Consider the following 15715-nt stretch of genomic DNA (forward strand, 5'->3'; position numbering starts at 1 on the left):
AATCAATAAACATTTATTGAGCATCTACATGCCAGGAACTGGGCTAGGCAAAGAGGATACAAAAGAAGAGAGACAGTTCAACGTGCCCTTAGGGATCCCTTCTATGGGTGGGTTGGGGAGGATGCAAACTAAGAGAATGCTCATCAAATTATGGTATATAAGTATAACTGAATAAGACTGTGCTCCAAGAAATGAGGAAAGGGACAGATTCAGCAAAACCTAGAAAGACCTGTATAAGCTGATACAAAACAAAGTTAGCAGAATCAGGAGAACAACTTTTATAATATTTTAAAGTCAACTTTAAATAAGTTAAGAATTCTAATCAATGGAGGAAAGGAAGGGAATAAGCATTTATATAACACCTACTGTGTACCAGGCACTATGCTAATAAGCACTTTACAAATATTAACTTATTTAATCAACACAATGACCAATTAAGATTCCAAGGGCCCAATAATGAGGAATGCTACTCACCACCTAACAGAGAGGTTGATAATTGCAAGATGTTGAATGAGATGTGGCCATGATCGATGTAGGAATTTGTTTTGCTTGATTTAAATGTTTGTCGAAAAGGTCTTTGCTTTAAGATAAAATACAAACTTCTTTGGGGTGGATGGGAGAGAAAACTTGTTAAATGAAAACAATTTTTAAAAGTTTTTAAAGTTAGGCTGGCACTAGATTGTGAAAGGCTTTGAATGCTGAGCAGTTGATTTTTGTATTATTCTAAATGTAATGAGGAGCCACTAAATTTGGTAGCTTTATTGGGAGAGAATGGATTTGGGGGAGATTAATTAGGAGGCTACTGAAACATTCCAGATAAGAAGTGTTGAGAGCCTGACCTTAAGTGGTCATGGCAGGAGTGGAGAGAAGGGTCAGTTGAGAAAAATACTGAAGACAGGGAATCAAAAAGATTTAGCAACTCACTGGCTATCGGAGGAGAGGGAGAGCTAAAAAGCTGAGGATGACTTCTAGGTTACAAATCTGGGTGCCTGCTTAGGAACATAGTGCATTTCATAGAACTAGGGAGGTTAGGGAGAGGGATAAGATTAGGAACAAAGTTAATGAATTCCATTTTGGATGTGATGAGTTTGAGATGTCTATGGGTCATCCAAGTAGAGATGGCCCAGAGGTAACTGGAGAAGTAGAACTGGGGCTCAGGACATAGATGAAGACTGGATATGTAGACATGGGAGCCATCTGCATGGAGAGGCAGGAAATAGCACACTGAGTTTGGGGAACAGCTAAGGCCCCAGAGTAATAGCATAGAAAGATGAAAAAAGAATACTGAGAAATAAGGCTGGAAACGTTAGTCTGGAGCCAGATTATAAGAGGCTTTAAATGCCAGGGTAAGAAGTTTGTATTTTATCTTAAAAGCAATGGGACAGACCAATGCCCTAGGAAGAAAGAAATAAGCTAATTAAAATAGCCTAATTGAATGGCAAAGAAAAGCTGAACTATAAGCAGTGGCAATGTGTGTGAAGACAAGGTAACAGATGTTAGTGATGTTGTGCAAATAAAATTATCAGGACTTGACAACTGACTGGACCTGATCCATGAGGGAGGGGGAAGAGTCAAAGATGATTCCAAGGTTATTAACTTAAGGTGATTACGATGGTGGTCTCATTCAGAAAACTATGAAGTTTGGTAAAGGGACAGGGAACATGATGACTTAAATTTTAGACATATAAGTGAGATGTCAGCCAGATAGCTGAGCAGAGATACAGAAGTGGAGTTGGAGATAGTAGTCTGACAAGCGTTTATTAAACAACTACTATGTGCCAGGCCCTGTGCTAAGATACAAAGAAAGGGAAATGATAGTCCTTGACCTTAAGGAGCTCACAATCTAATAGGGGAGACAATATGTAAACTATTATGTAAAACAAGCTGTATAAAGGATAAATAGGAAATAATCAACAAAGGAAAGGTACTGCAATTAAGAAAGATTTGGGAAAGGATCCCTGTAGAAGAACATGAGAACTTGACATATATATTTTGAAGTCATCTACATGGAAATGACAACTATATACAAAGAAGTGGATGATTTCACTATGGGAGAGAGCATATATGCCTCTGAACTAAACACTTTGAGGAAACCTATGTAAAGGGGTGTAATGGCAAGTAAAGTGAGACTTTTCACTGCTTTTTGCCTTTGTTTGAATCAAGCGCCTCTGACTGAATCAAGAGTCTTTGATGACCTGCTTAAGTCACATGAGTCTGTGTGACACCCTCTGTGAGCTGACCCTGAAGAAGTGTACATATATTTTGAGGTTAGCATTTTGCTTTGGGGGCTCACTCACTGGAAGAGTGTTCATGTGATTTGGCCAGATGAGACTCTGGGTAGCCATTAAGAGCCCACCCCCCACCCCCTCTTTGAAAACCTAGATGTTGGTGCTTCTCTCTCTCTTTGGTAATTATGTATGTATTGCTATGGACAGACAGAAGCCCTGTCTGCTGATTTGTGTTATTTGCTCTGTTTATATAATTTCTACTTGTAATTTCTGTTTGTGTTTTCTCTGAAGTTCAGGGTGCTGACTTTTCCCCCTGAACTAAGTGAATGATATATGTATGTTTAATTAAAATGAGACTGTAAACCCCTTAAAGTTGCTTTCCTTAGAAAAGCAAATCAAAGAACCTGTGTTAGCAGCCCTCCTGTTTGCTGGTGTTGTTGGTCTTAACACCTCCACAGCAGCTGCTAGTAGCATTGTTGTTACAAGGGAGTAGGAAACAAATAATGATCCAGCACAAATCAATCAGATAGGGTAGACACTAGGAAGGAGCAATGTCCTGCTAGCCAAGGAAAGGAAGAGTGTTTCAGGGAGATGGAGATGGTTAACTACATCAAAAGCTGTAGAATGGTCTAAATTTTATTCCAATAGTCATGGTTTCCCATAACCAAGGATCCCTACACTTCCGTCCCTGCTCTCCTGACCTCACCATAACCACCACCTGAATGATCCTTAAATAGTATATTCAGCTGTTATCTGCTCCTATATCAAGTATGCTAAATGAAAGAAAGCTAGGAACTGAGGAGCCTGGCCTGAGATTATGTATCTAGCCTGCATGGAAAGTAACTGCATGATTACCAAGCTGAAGTTGAGGTACGGGAAGATACATGCCCAAAGTATTAGCAAGTTAGAGCAAAAGGGCTCTGAAGTACAGGCATCTAAGACTCTCAGAACAGAGGGAGGGGCCCTAGCATGTCTAGACAGAGAAAATACAGAAAGGTAGGTGGCCAAGGAGAGGCTCAAAAGGAAGAAATTATGTTTAATAAACAGCTGGTTCCAAGTCTTGGGGACTAGAAAAAAATTTGTGATAACATTAAAGGTTCCTTCACCCCCCAGTACCTGCAGAAATAGATTCCTAGTAGCTTTGCAGCTTGTCCTTCCCATAGGAAACAGGGCACACACATCTAGTAGGAATCAGAACAGTTCAAAGATACTATGATTTTATTGGATTAGGGAGAGTCCTCTTCCTGAAATTACCTCCCCAAGTGACTGCTGATATAGGAAAATTCTTTTGATGAGAAATAAAGCTTTTCAACCAAATATCTAGTAAAGGTGATAAAGACATTAACATTACTCAGATCAGTTTACTAACAAGAATAACTAATTATCAATCAATCACCATTCATTAGGCTCCTATTAGATGCCAGGCACTGTGTATAGTATAGTACAGTATAGTATAGTATAAAAATAAAACAGTCCCTAACTTCAAAGAACTTATTACTTGGGGGAAGCAATATGTAGATATATAAACATATATATAAATTAAAAAATAATGGGAGAGAGGTACTATCAGCTAGGAGATCAAAAAGGGTCTCATGTAAAAGGTAACACTTGCTCTGGACTTTGAAAGAAACTAGGGATTTAAAGAGGTAGAAATGACGAAGGAATGCCAGGTGCTGGGAAGCCTGTGCAAAGGAGACGGAGCAAGAAGACTAATTTGCCTACATGTCAAAGTACGAGAATGGAAGTAACCCATAATAAAGCCAAAGAATACACAACGAAACCTGGTTATGATGGGCTTTAACAGCCAACGGGGGGTATAGTAGAAGCATACTAGAAGTAAGAGGAAACCATTAGAGTTTACTGAGCAGAGAAAATGACATGGTCAGACATCAATTTGAGGAATATGACTTTGGCAACTGTGTGGAAGATGGAATGGAGAAGAAAGGCAAGGAGAACAACTAGGAGGATATTACAATAGTCTAAAGCAGAATCTTTTGAGTGGAAAGAAGGGGATATATGTTGTGGAAATAGAAGAAACTATAAAAGAGGAGGGTGGTAATTGAGTCAATCATGCCACTCCACTTAAACTAATAAGATTCTACACTCTGGTATCTTTGTCAGGTGAAAAAAAAAGCTCAACTCAATCAAAAGCATTACACTAATGTATATTCTATGGGTCTTCTATAAGTTACAAGCCAATTTAGACATAATACTTATACATAACATATAATATTTATATACATATATGTTTCGTGTCTAACAATTTAGAGTGGAGAAGTTCCAGTCAAACCCCTGAGAAGGAATTACTTGGGGGGAGAGGGAAGGAGTAGAGCCTCTGTCTCTCCAACCGTTCCCCCCCCCCAACTTTGTGAATTTTGGAGGGTCAGATAATTTGGACTTCTCATTGGCACTCTGATGGCATCTCTGGGGACAGCAGCACCTGGAGGTAGTGTGTGCATTGGGAGAGAACAAACTAAATAAACAGCTATCCAGAAGCTCCAGGACCCGACAAAGGGGGCCAACAGGAAGCTAATTCATCACTAACAGAACATCTCAAGGCCTCTAGCAAAAGGACTTCTAAGAGCTGTGGCTTCCTCTTCTTACCACATGTGCTCTAATCTAGAACCCAATTTCCCAGGACTGTATATTCTTGAGAGAGCTAGCACTACAGACTTTTGAGGGGATGCGTTATAGCAACGCTTCTTACTATACTATCTTCAGTCTGTCAATAAAGCATTTATTAAGCACCTAATAAAATACCCTTTAAAAAAGCTAGTTAAGTCTGGCTAGCCAATTGATATCAACAGATAATCAAAAGGAGAAGCATGCTGGTGAAGGCTTGTACCTGTAGAATTAGAAAACCACCCCTTAGCTCCTCAAGGACCCTTGGAACTCTAACGGGAGAAGTAACCATCCTCTGGGTACCTATCCATCCAGGGAAATGGGAGTTGGGAAAGTAGTTCTAGAAAATGTGCTACACAGCAAAATCTGACAACTGACTGAATATGTGGAATGAATGAGAGTGAGAAGTTGAAGAAGACTCTAAGGTTATAAACCTGGGTAACCTGGATAGGGATGATAATTAAATCCAAGATAGCTGATAAGATCACCAAGTGAGAGACTGTAGTGAGACAAAGGAGAGGAGAGCTCCCAGCCTTTGAATGGCACAGAGACAGGTGGTAGGAAATATGTATGATGATCTAGCAAAGGACCATGAGAGGAAAAGACAGGTAGGAGGAGAACCAAAAGACAATGATGTCATGATACCAGAGAAGAAAAAATATCCAGCAAGAGAGTCTATAACTTTGGAGGGAGCTGTTTCAGTTGAATGATGAGGTGAGAAACCAGTATGCAAATGGTTGAGAAATACAGCAGAGGAGAGGAAGTAGAGGCAACACACAGTGGAGAGCTTTTCCTAGGAATCTGGCTATAAAAGGAAGAAGAGATGAAGGACCACAGCATGAAAAATATATGGTAATATTTTATAAGGTCCAAAGTCTCACTTAACAGGGGCGGAACAGCCACCAGTGGAGGGAGGACAAAGGTCAAGGAAAGTATGAATGGAGGAAACCAGAGACTTCACAGTTTTGCTGAGAGCCAGTTATGTTTACTTTCAAAGTGAGAGAGCAAACAGAAAGGGTTGTGTTCAGCTGTAGCTTGGTGTTCGCATTTATAAGTGTCTATAAAAGAAGAAACCTATGCAACAGTGATAATGAATTTCTGATGATAGAAGAATCACTATTTGTGAGTGCCTTATGAAAAAAACATCAACGGGCTGGAATCACCTTAATTAAAAATTAAAACAAAACAAAACAAAAAATAATGCCTTTTACTTGAGAATATTATTCTCATTTCCAGTTACTTCGAAAGCAGTTTTAACTATTTAAGCAGGATATTTCCATTGCATGAAATATGTAATAAACATTTTTATATAAATAAATATATTTTAAGGCTTTTCTAACAACTGGCTGAGGGAGGCAGTACAAATATTATGGTATAATACCTATTTTACAGATGAGGAAACCAAGGCACAGAATGGTTAAAAGACTTGATATTTAACTTGTATAAAACTAGTAAGTGTACATGTCTGGATTTGAATCCAGATGCCTTGATTACAATGTTCCACTAGGAACACTTGATCATATTACTATTTAGTGTAACTTAATTTTCCTTGGAATGGTGGCATGGCTGAGGGACACAACCTTATAGAGTAGGAACTATGCCTCTAATATACTTGAAGCTGCCTGCCTTAATGCAAAGAACTCTGGATTTGGAATCAGAGTACCTGATTCCAAATCCAGGCATGTACACTTATTAGTACTGTACAAGTTAAATATCAAGTCATTTAACCACTCCATGCCTCAGTTCCCTCATCTGTAAAATGGGATTATATTTGTACTACCTACTTCATGAAGTTGGTACAAAAGCACTGCACGTGCTATAAATATCTATAAATATTTACTCTATATTAAATTTCCTATAAATGGTTATCCTCTTCATTTACAAAAGTGTGAAAAATACTTCAGACAGCTTAATATTCTCTCTAAAACAGGTATATTAGCCACAATTTCGGAAAGAGGTCTTTTATAAGGACTCAAATGCTTACAGTTTTACAGTCATTATTTGAGAGATAACACTATGGTAGAAAAAAACAGGAAAGGGTCAGCTAGGTGGTGCGGTGCGTAGAGCACCAGCCCTGGAGTCAGGAGGACCTGAGTTCAAATCCGGCCTCAAACACCTGACACACTTACTAGCTGTGTGACCTTGTGCAAGTCACTTAACCTCAACTGCCCTGCCAAACAAACAAAAAGCCAAAAAGAAAGAACAGGCAAGTTGGAGTCAAAGACCTGGAGTTAAGCCCTGCATGACCTTGGGCAAGTCATAACTTCTTTGAATATGTTTTCTCATCTGTAAAACAAGACTTGTTTGCAAAGAATTTTGCAAAAAGAAAAATAGCACATAATATGAGCTCTTACTATTAATCATTAAATTTAAGAATGTTCTTAAAGTATACTTCTACCCTACTAATTCAAATTCTCATCAAGAAGATAATTTATAGAATGTAAAGCAAATTATATGAACATTTGTTTTGGAAGGAAGATGAAATAATGAATATTACACAAGTATGCATGTCCCATCCTGTTACCCTTGGGAAGGTTTTAGCCTCAGTACTTAATTCGTGGTAACATTTAATCAGATCAGTTGATAATCTTAAGTAACCACAGCTATTCTCAGGAAATGGAGGAAGCCACCTAAGGTTCTCTCTTTTCCAAATACAAGCCAAATAGCAGCCAAAACCAGGATCAATAAAATTTTGAAATCTGAAAAAACTGCAGGTATTCTCTAAATAGAAAGCTCCACACATACCTCTCCTCCCCATCCTCATTCCCCACATCACCAACAGGTTTACAAAGTATATGCAGTATATCCAAAAGCTTTCCCCAAACTTCTAGTACAAATAAAAACTGACAGCCAGATGTGTGACATTAATATGTTGAAACTCCTTACTGCTTTGAATCAGTATTGACCAAAATGCCAAAGGATCTGTCGAGAGGCACACAAAAAATATTTTCCTTCTAGTCTAACAGAAGTTATCAAAAACAAGGAAATGCTTAATAACATACAACTTGAAGAGAAACAACTTGGTACAATTTAAAAGAACACTGTATATGGAGTCAGGACCTAGGTTCAAATCCCAGCACTTACTAGCAAACTTTTATAAATCACTTTAGCTTCTGTAAACTTCAGTTGCTTTATTTGTAAAACAGAAGGGTTGAACTAGATGACTTCTAAGGTTTCTTTTACAGCTCTAAATGGAAGATCCCATGAACTTTCAGCTCTTCTATCTCAGAGGCACCTAGATGGTGCAGTGGGTGCATATCGAACACTGGGCCTAGAATTAGGAAGACAGGCTTCAGAGGCTTACTAAGCTCACTTAACCTCTGTTGGCCCCAGTGTGCTCAACTGTAAAATGGAGATAAAGATAGCACCTACCTCAGAAGGCTGTTATGACATATAAATGAGATATTTGTAAAAGACAGTATCTGGCAAATACTAGGTGCTTATTAAATGTTTATTCTCTCCTTTCTGCTTCCTCAATTTGGAAGATTTCAGTGTTTGGAGATAATTTTTGAGACTTTCATAAACTTTAAGAATGAGAATCTAAACTTAGACTTTGTTTTCCCTTAACTCTAACCTCCTCAAACTCCCTATTTCTAGCACCAGGCATTTTGATTACTCCTAAATAATCTTTTTCAGGGGCCCTTGGACCACGAACCCACTTCTGAAAAATAAATTATTTCAAAGAATGGTCTTTTGAAATACTAATATTTACAACATTAATCCTGGAATGAATAATTTTTGTTATGCTAATTATAATAATTAGTTCGATAACAGAACATTTATTAAACACCCAGTATACACAAGTTATTGGGCCAAATGCTGAGGATAAAAAGCAAAACCAAAACTATACCCTGCTTTGAAGAAGTTTATATTGTACTTGGAGGGTAGAGGGGTGGAGAGATATAAGATATACAGAGATAAGTAAATACAAAGCATATACAAAGTGGTACAAAGTAATTTCAAGAGAAATTGTTGACTAAGGAATCAGGAAAGGGGAACCTGATCTGTTTTAGAAGTTAGGGATTCTCTAAGGCAGAGCTGAGGGGGCACTGCATTCCTGACACAGAGCCACTTGGGCAAAGACCCAGAGGCAGAAGATAGAATGTCATGTAATCAGAAAGGTGGGAACAAATTTAACTGCACTGGGGTGTTTGTGAAAGACAGAAATATGAATTAATCCTGGAAAGATAGGAGGCCACCAGATTGTGGAGGGCTTTATATGCTAGGCTCGGGCTTATATATTTTTTCATGGTTAGGCCTATGTTTTGAGAATATCAGTTTGGTGGCTTTATGGAGGCTGGATGGGAGGACAAGTTGGGGAGACCAATCTCAAATAAGGCAGAGGCTGTGTGAAGGAAGAAACATTGGAGAAGAAGGTTTGATAAGACTTGTCAATTTACTGGATATGAATGTTAAGGGAAAGGGAAGAGTCAAGGAAGATTCCAAGCAGTTATCTCCTTACTGGCAGCTTATCAAAAGTTATGCCAATTATCCTGTTAATTCTGGTAAAAGTCTCCACCCCCACCCCCACCCCCACCCCAATAGTGGTAACTGGAAGAAAGGGGAATAGGTAATTCACAAACCAGTATGGTAGTTGGTGGGGGGGAGAGGAGGGATGGTGGAGAAAAGAAGGGATTTTTAAATTTTAAAAAAAATTTTAAATTTTTAAATTTTAAAAATAAAGCCCTTCAACAAGCATTTTAAATCCAACTTAAAACTTGTTTTCCTAATCTTCAAAATAAAATGTATTGGAAAATTGCTATCTCAGAAACTTGTAATACTGTACTGTACTCATCATTAATTTATTTTCAATTCATCAAACACTTATTATATTGAAGGTACTGACCTAGGCACTGGAGATACAAAATTTAAAAAATACAAATACAGTTCCTGGACTCCAGAAGCTTAAAACCAAATAATTCAAGGATCCTAGAAGGCTGTAGAAGCTTTTCCATGGATCTATCCCTAGTGGACATTTCAAAACAGATACTGGCAATGCCTTCCCTACGAAAAAAAAAACCAAACAACTTCACAAAAGTACCTTTTATATTCCACTAAATAAGCCACTCTCCTTACTTACTTTAAGAATACTTCCAGGAAATCCACAAAGTACTTCAATTGTCTTCCACTTATTCTCATTTAAAGAAAAATAAAAACACTACCTAGGAAAGTATGAAGATTGTACCCATGTTGTGAGTAGATGATTTACCAATTAGAAGCTATGTTCAATCAACTGCAAGTACTGTAACAGAAAATCCATAGGTTAAACTATGAAAGTTTATAGAAAATGCTAATACATTTTCCCTAAAGAAGAGTGTTCTAGCTCACTCTAGGCCAGGGAAGCTTTACACAAGATAACATGGAGCAGCGAACAGAGTACTAGCACTGGTGTCAGGGAGACATGGATTCAAATCCTGCCTCTTATGCACACCAGCTGTGACCAAACCAAATTCTAAAATTCTAAGTACCCAAGTCAACTCAAACTATAAATTGCAAATGATTGGCCAATTTGCATTAGTGATGTGGCAGAAGCTTCCATACTAGGAGCACATACTATGAGAACTCCCTCCACTAATGAAATCACAGATCTGGACCTACCCCTCTGCCTCCTCCCACCCCCAAAGTTTCGCATACAGAAAATCTTATTCAGAAGACTGAAAGCATATAGTCTAACCCACTCATTTTAGAAATGAGGAAACAGGTGGAGAGAGGTTAAATGACTTGACTAAGTACGCAAAAGTCAAAAGCAGCAGAGGTGGCACAGGCTTTTAATGGACTACTATGAGAAAGGTCAAGCTCACTAAGAAGCTATATAGTCTACTTGGCAGAAATAAAACTCAAAAGGCAAGAATAATTAAAAAACATTCCTGCATATTAGTTTAAAAAGAACAAGCCTTGTGTAATATGAATTTAATGGAATATTGTGCAGTCAAAAAGGCTTCAGTGAAAGCATTCAAAGATGAATTCAACGAAACATGTATAAAATTTGTACAAAAAAATGAAATGAGTAGAACCAAAAGAACAATATACACAATAACCACAACAACATAAATGGAAAAATAACTAACAGGAAGCTAAACTGAGTAACTGAAAAACTAATTAAGATCCCAGAGGACAGATAATGAAACATACCTCCCTCCTCAGGGCAAAAAGGCTAGGCACTACTAGGGCAGAATGTTATAAGAGGCTTCTGAAACTTTTTCCACTCTCGACCCCTTCAGCACTTCTTTCACTGTGGCACATAGACTATCAAATGCAGGTGGCTGGTATTTTTTTTTCTTTATTATGAGAAAAAGTTCAAGGGTGGGGGGCTTTTAAGAATTCCAGAAATGACTGTGATATAATATAAACACAAAAGGCATAAGACTTTTTTAAAAAGAGCCTCTTTTCCATAATTGTTTCTTCTCATCCCTTAGAATTAAAAAATGCGCTGAAAATAAAATGTTCATCACGTTTCCACCAGCTACCACCTATCAAACCTGCTTCAGAGAAACAATAAAAAAGTAACTTTTTCAGTAATATTTTTAGAAAAAGAAAGCAGTGGAATCATCTTTGTTATAGAGATCAAAATCCCTTCTTTAAAATTCTCACACTGACTCCCAATTCAAACATAAGCTTTTTTCTTCTGATGTTATGAACTTAATATCAGAGACGAAGCCCCATGTGAATTTTTTATTCTTTACTTCATTCCCCCATAGTTTCATACTGTGCTATAAACTCTTTTTTTCTTACTTCCCACAATACTTATCCCTCTTCAACAACTTTGCTGCTTCTATCAAAAGCACCCAAAAGACAATCTATGATGGGCTAAGTAGTGTTTTAAAGGTATGTTACTTCTTGTTCTAATTTCTCTTCTAGGAAGACCGTATGTTCTTCTTCTTAATGCCATATTTACATCTGATCTGTTCTCAAGATAAGCCTTTTAATAGTAATTGTGCAGACTTTAAAAGTCCAATTAGTTCTTGTGTCAACTATAATATTTAAAATGCTCTAAATGAGCATTAAAACACCACCAACAACAACCACTTAGGAACAGAACTACTACACCCTTTTCCCTATCTCATTTTGTTTTTAAGCTAGTTGGCGCCAAGAAAGCATATGTTCTGCCAGTGCTGAGCTAATCTCTAGGAAAGCCTTTGCATGATGATTCAAGAAACTGGAAGATCTCCTGCACTGACCTATATGCTTAAAAATGTATCCAAATATTTGTTGTCCACAAAGTTCACAACTTATTAAAATTATTTCCCAGATTTCTCTCTCCCTCCATTTTTTAAACTACACTATTTAAAACTGAAAATACCCAGAAAACTGCACCTCTTACACGGAGTAATTATGAGATGGAAAATCCCGGAGCTCCTGGAACCACTAAAGAGCCTCGGGTACATTATGCCGGAGTTCTCAATTTAACCATAACGTCTTGGCAAAATCACAATCCCAGTTATACAGCTTAAAACATCTTCCCTACGATTTCAACGGTGACACACAACTTCCGTCTTAAACAGTTGTGCAGTGTTGTTACTAAACCAGCTGTCAGCTGCGCTCTGGTGGCTTCCCGGTACATCGGTCTGGGTCGGCAAAGCGCTCTGGGATCCTCTAGCATGAGTCACACAACATTCTCCCTCAAAATGAGATCTAAGAACGTGACAGGAGGCGAGTGTTTAAGATCACCGCACAGAGGGACAAAAGGAAAGCAACTGAAAAGGACCGATTGCACAATGCCCACACACGTATCCGGCACTTAAAAACAAGGTGGCCGCTCTGCCCATGGTTCTCTCGAAAAATCCATGCGAGAAGCAGTAATTTCCCCTTCTTTCTTCATTCACTGCCTCTCTCTACAACCTCTAATTCTCCCCCTCCCACCTCGTTTCGGAAGCTACACCAGGTGAACTGACAAGCCGAAGCCCCCACTGCTCCCCCTCCTCCCGCCCCCCGCCAAGCTGTCTACAAACACCGACGGGCGAGAGCGCGCGCGCGCGCCCGGGCGCCTCCCTTCACGCCTTGGCACCCACAGGCGGCGCCCTCTTTGGAACCGCAGAAACGCATACACACACTCAGGCGCGCGCGCACCCACACACGCGGAGGCGCGCGCGCGAGCACGCTCGCTCCCTCCCCAGCCCCCGCCATGTTACGGAAGGCAGCAGCACCGGGAAACCTCCCGAGACAGGAGGACCGGGGAGCCAGGAGGAAATCCCTCCCAGCCTAGCAGCCACCACCCCGCGGCCCCTCTCCCCCCGCCCCCTGCCCCGTCCACTTCCCCACCCACCGTCCAGGACCCTCCCAGCACCGCCCCCCACCCCTAGCGCCCGCACAGTGACAGCCACCAGTGCCCGGGCGGCTTCACACACGGGCAGGCTGCTCAGCCCTTCGCCGCCGGTGGCTTGTGGAGGGCGTTGGGAAAAGATCGGCGGGGGGGAAAGGGAGATCAGGGCTAGGCAAGCCAGGGTGTAGTCGGGAGCAGGAGGGCTGTTAACGGTCTGCCTGTCACTGCCCTGCCCACCACCGCCTCAGCTCGGCCCCCATCCCCGCACCGGGGAGGACGCGCTCAGCCCAGGGTTGGGATGGACCCGCTGCCGCGGCTGGGAAAGATGGGTGAGGGAAAGGGGGCGCGTCCTTTACCTGTGTGGGAGAAGTGGGGGACGAGCGGTGAAGCAGGATTGCGGGGTCTCCTCTCGGGCGCCGGGGAAATAGCTCGCAGTCGAGCTCCTCCTTCCTCCTCTGCTTCTCCGTCCCCGCCACGCCCCCCCTCCCCTTACCCACCCCTATCCCGGTTCTTGTTCCGTGTCCGAGGGGTTTAACCCCGGAGCTGGAGGCTCAGCGTCGCCGCTGTCCCGGTCGCCGTCACCGCCACAACCGCCACTAACACCACTGCCGGGGTCGGATTTGAAAACATCTCCTGTCTTCGCCCGTCCCTCACCACAGCCTCCTCGCTCCCAGGATCAGCCCGGCCCCGCGATTGGCTGCGGCTCTGGCACGTGACTCACCAGCAGGCACGGGACACGCGGCGTGACAACCCCGCCTCCCGGCTGCCCCGCCCCCGCTCTCCCTCCCCCTCCACTACTCTCTTATCCCCTTCCCCTTCATCTGTGCAGATAACGAGAAACTTATACTGGCCGTGGGGGGCTGGGACGGGGGAGGAGAGGGAGTCGGGATATACCAAGTGTGGAACCCCGGTCGGGGGTCGGAGCTTTAACCCTTCCCTTTGTGCTTATGCTGCTCGCTGGGGAAGCGAGTGGTGCCTCCCCCGTCCACCCCGGGGCATCCCCCGGCTTTCCTCACCCCCTCCCTCTCTTCCTCCTGCCTCCCCCTGTCATTCTACTCAAGGTGGGAGGGGGCGATCAAAGGGAGGAGGCTGCAGCGCAGGCGCCGCTGACGCTGCGGCGCCAACGGCCTCCGTTCTAGCTTTGTGTGGCGACCGTGGCTGCGGCTGCGACTGGAAACTTCTGGAAGTAGCGGCGGCGAGCTTCTTTACGGGGTATAAGTGTATGTTATATTTCTAGCGGGGGTGTTTGTTGCGTGCCCGAACTCCGGGCAAAATTGCTTAAGTGACTGTCGGGAAGATGCGGGCTTTCTGCACTATTAAATGCTCGGCCTTCGGTCGGCTGGCTTCAGGCTGGGGTGGGAGGGGTGAGGTGGGGGCCGATTGCGCAGTGAGTATTTCCACACCCGGCAGTGCGCCTGCGCTGGCCTTTACTGCCGAATGAATTGGCCCAGGCTAGTGCCGAGGGGCGGAGGAGGCAGCGTTTGCTCCCAAAGAATGGGAACTGTCGGCCCTGCTTCGCTTGTAATGTGAAAATGCGCCTGCGCCGTGCCTTGGCCAATAGGAGGTGGAGAGAAGGGAGATCAGGAACCCCATTATGTAGGAACGGGTACTCACGGTGGAGTCGGGTGGGGTTTGAACGATTAGGATGGCTTCGAAGACCGCAGTTCCCCCAAAGTAACCTTTTGTTACTGATTGGGGAAGGACGATTTAAATACACCTTTTGTAAATGCACTCTTTGGGTTATTTAGAAGCGAGATAGGTGCCACATTCAGATTTGTCCCGGAGGTGAATGTGTCGAGGAAAACTTACTCTAGCAAGGTCAACACATCGATTTGGTGGTTTAAGTGTGAGTTTAAAGCATTTAGTGAGATGTAAAGGCCTTATACACCGCTTGACCCCGTCAGCGGGCTCTTACTCTTGCCTTTGTTGTTGATTGTAGTACCACTCCTGGCACTTAGTGTGTGCTAACCTTGCAACATTTTTTTTTTCAAATTAAGGAAAGGACACAGACCCTAATTTATGCTTTGTATTCCCAATGAACATAACATAAGTGTCAAACTGATGAGGATGAGAATAATCGGATTTGTGTAGGTATGAAATTCATCACAAATATAGATGATATAGAAAGTACTGGTTTGCAGAACTATTTTCTCATGTCTCCCCTATGCCAATCCAAACTGCAAGATGTGTGGCACAGGAGAAATGCGTTTAATTTTCCACCCTCCTTTAGCATTTCTGTAAGCATCCTCATAGCAATTTGGAGGATGAGCTTTGATGATCTAGTGGCCCAAGGGTGGGTAAACTTCCGGCCTCGAGGCCACATGTGGCCCTGTAGGTGCTAAAATTCGGGCCTCTAAGTGCAACTTTTACCTAACAAATCCTTTTAAGGGGATTTCTAATGTGAAGTTTAGATTCAGTCAAAGGGCTGCACAGGAGGACCTTAAAGGCCACTTGTGGCCTCAAGGCAGGAGGTTCCTCTGAATCTAGTCTGACCCGGTTAGAGTTCAGACTGCTCAACACCTTAAGAATGAGCTGTCACCCCTTACAGCTTTGTTATTTACTGATGAGTGTACAGGATTCATCCCCTCAATAGAATGTAAATTCC

The 15715-nt window shown here is 42.0% G+C and overlaps 1 protein-coding gene across 1 annotated transcript in view; it reads right to left on the reverse strand.

The window, feature by feature from the left end:
- The window catches only part of ANKRD12 (ankyrin repeat domain 12), a 207261-nt gene extending 193439 nt beyond the window's left edge, over nt 1-13822 (reverse strand). The window contains exon 1 of the mRNA XM_036735930.1: nt 13467-13822. The gene's annotated coding sequence lies outside the window, so the exon portion shown is untranslated. The remainder of the gene's footprint in view (nt 1-13466) is intronic.
- Between the last annotated feature and the right edge of the window lie 1893 nt (nt 13823-15715).

Source organism: Trichosurus vulpecula, chromosome 1 (genome assembly GCF_011100635.1).
Source record: "Trichosurus vulpecula isolate mTriVul1 chromosome 1, mTriVul1.pri, whole genome shotgun sequence".
NCBI lineage: Eukaryota > Metazoa > Chordata > Mammalia > Diprotodontia > Phalangeridae > Trichosurus > Trichosurus vulpecula.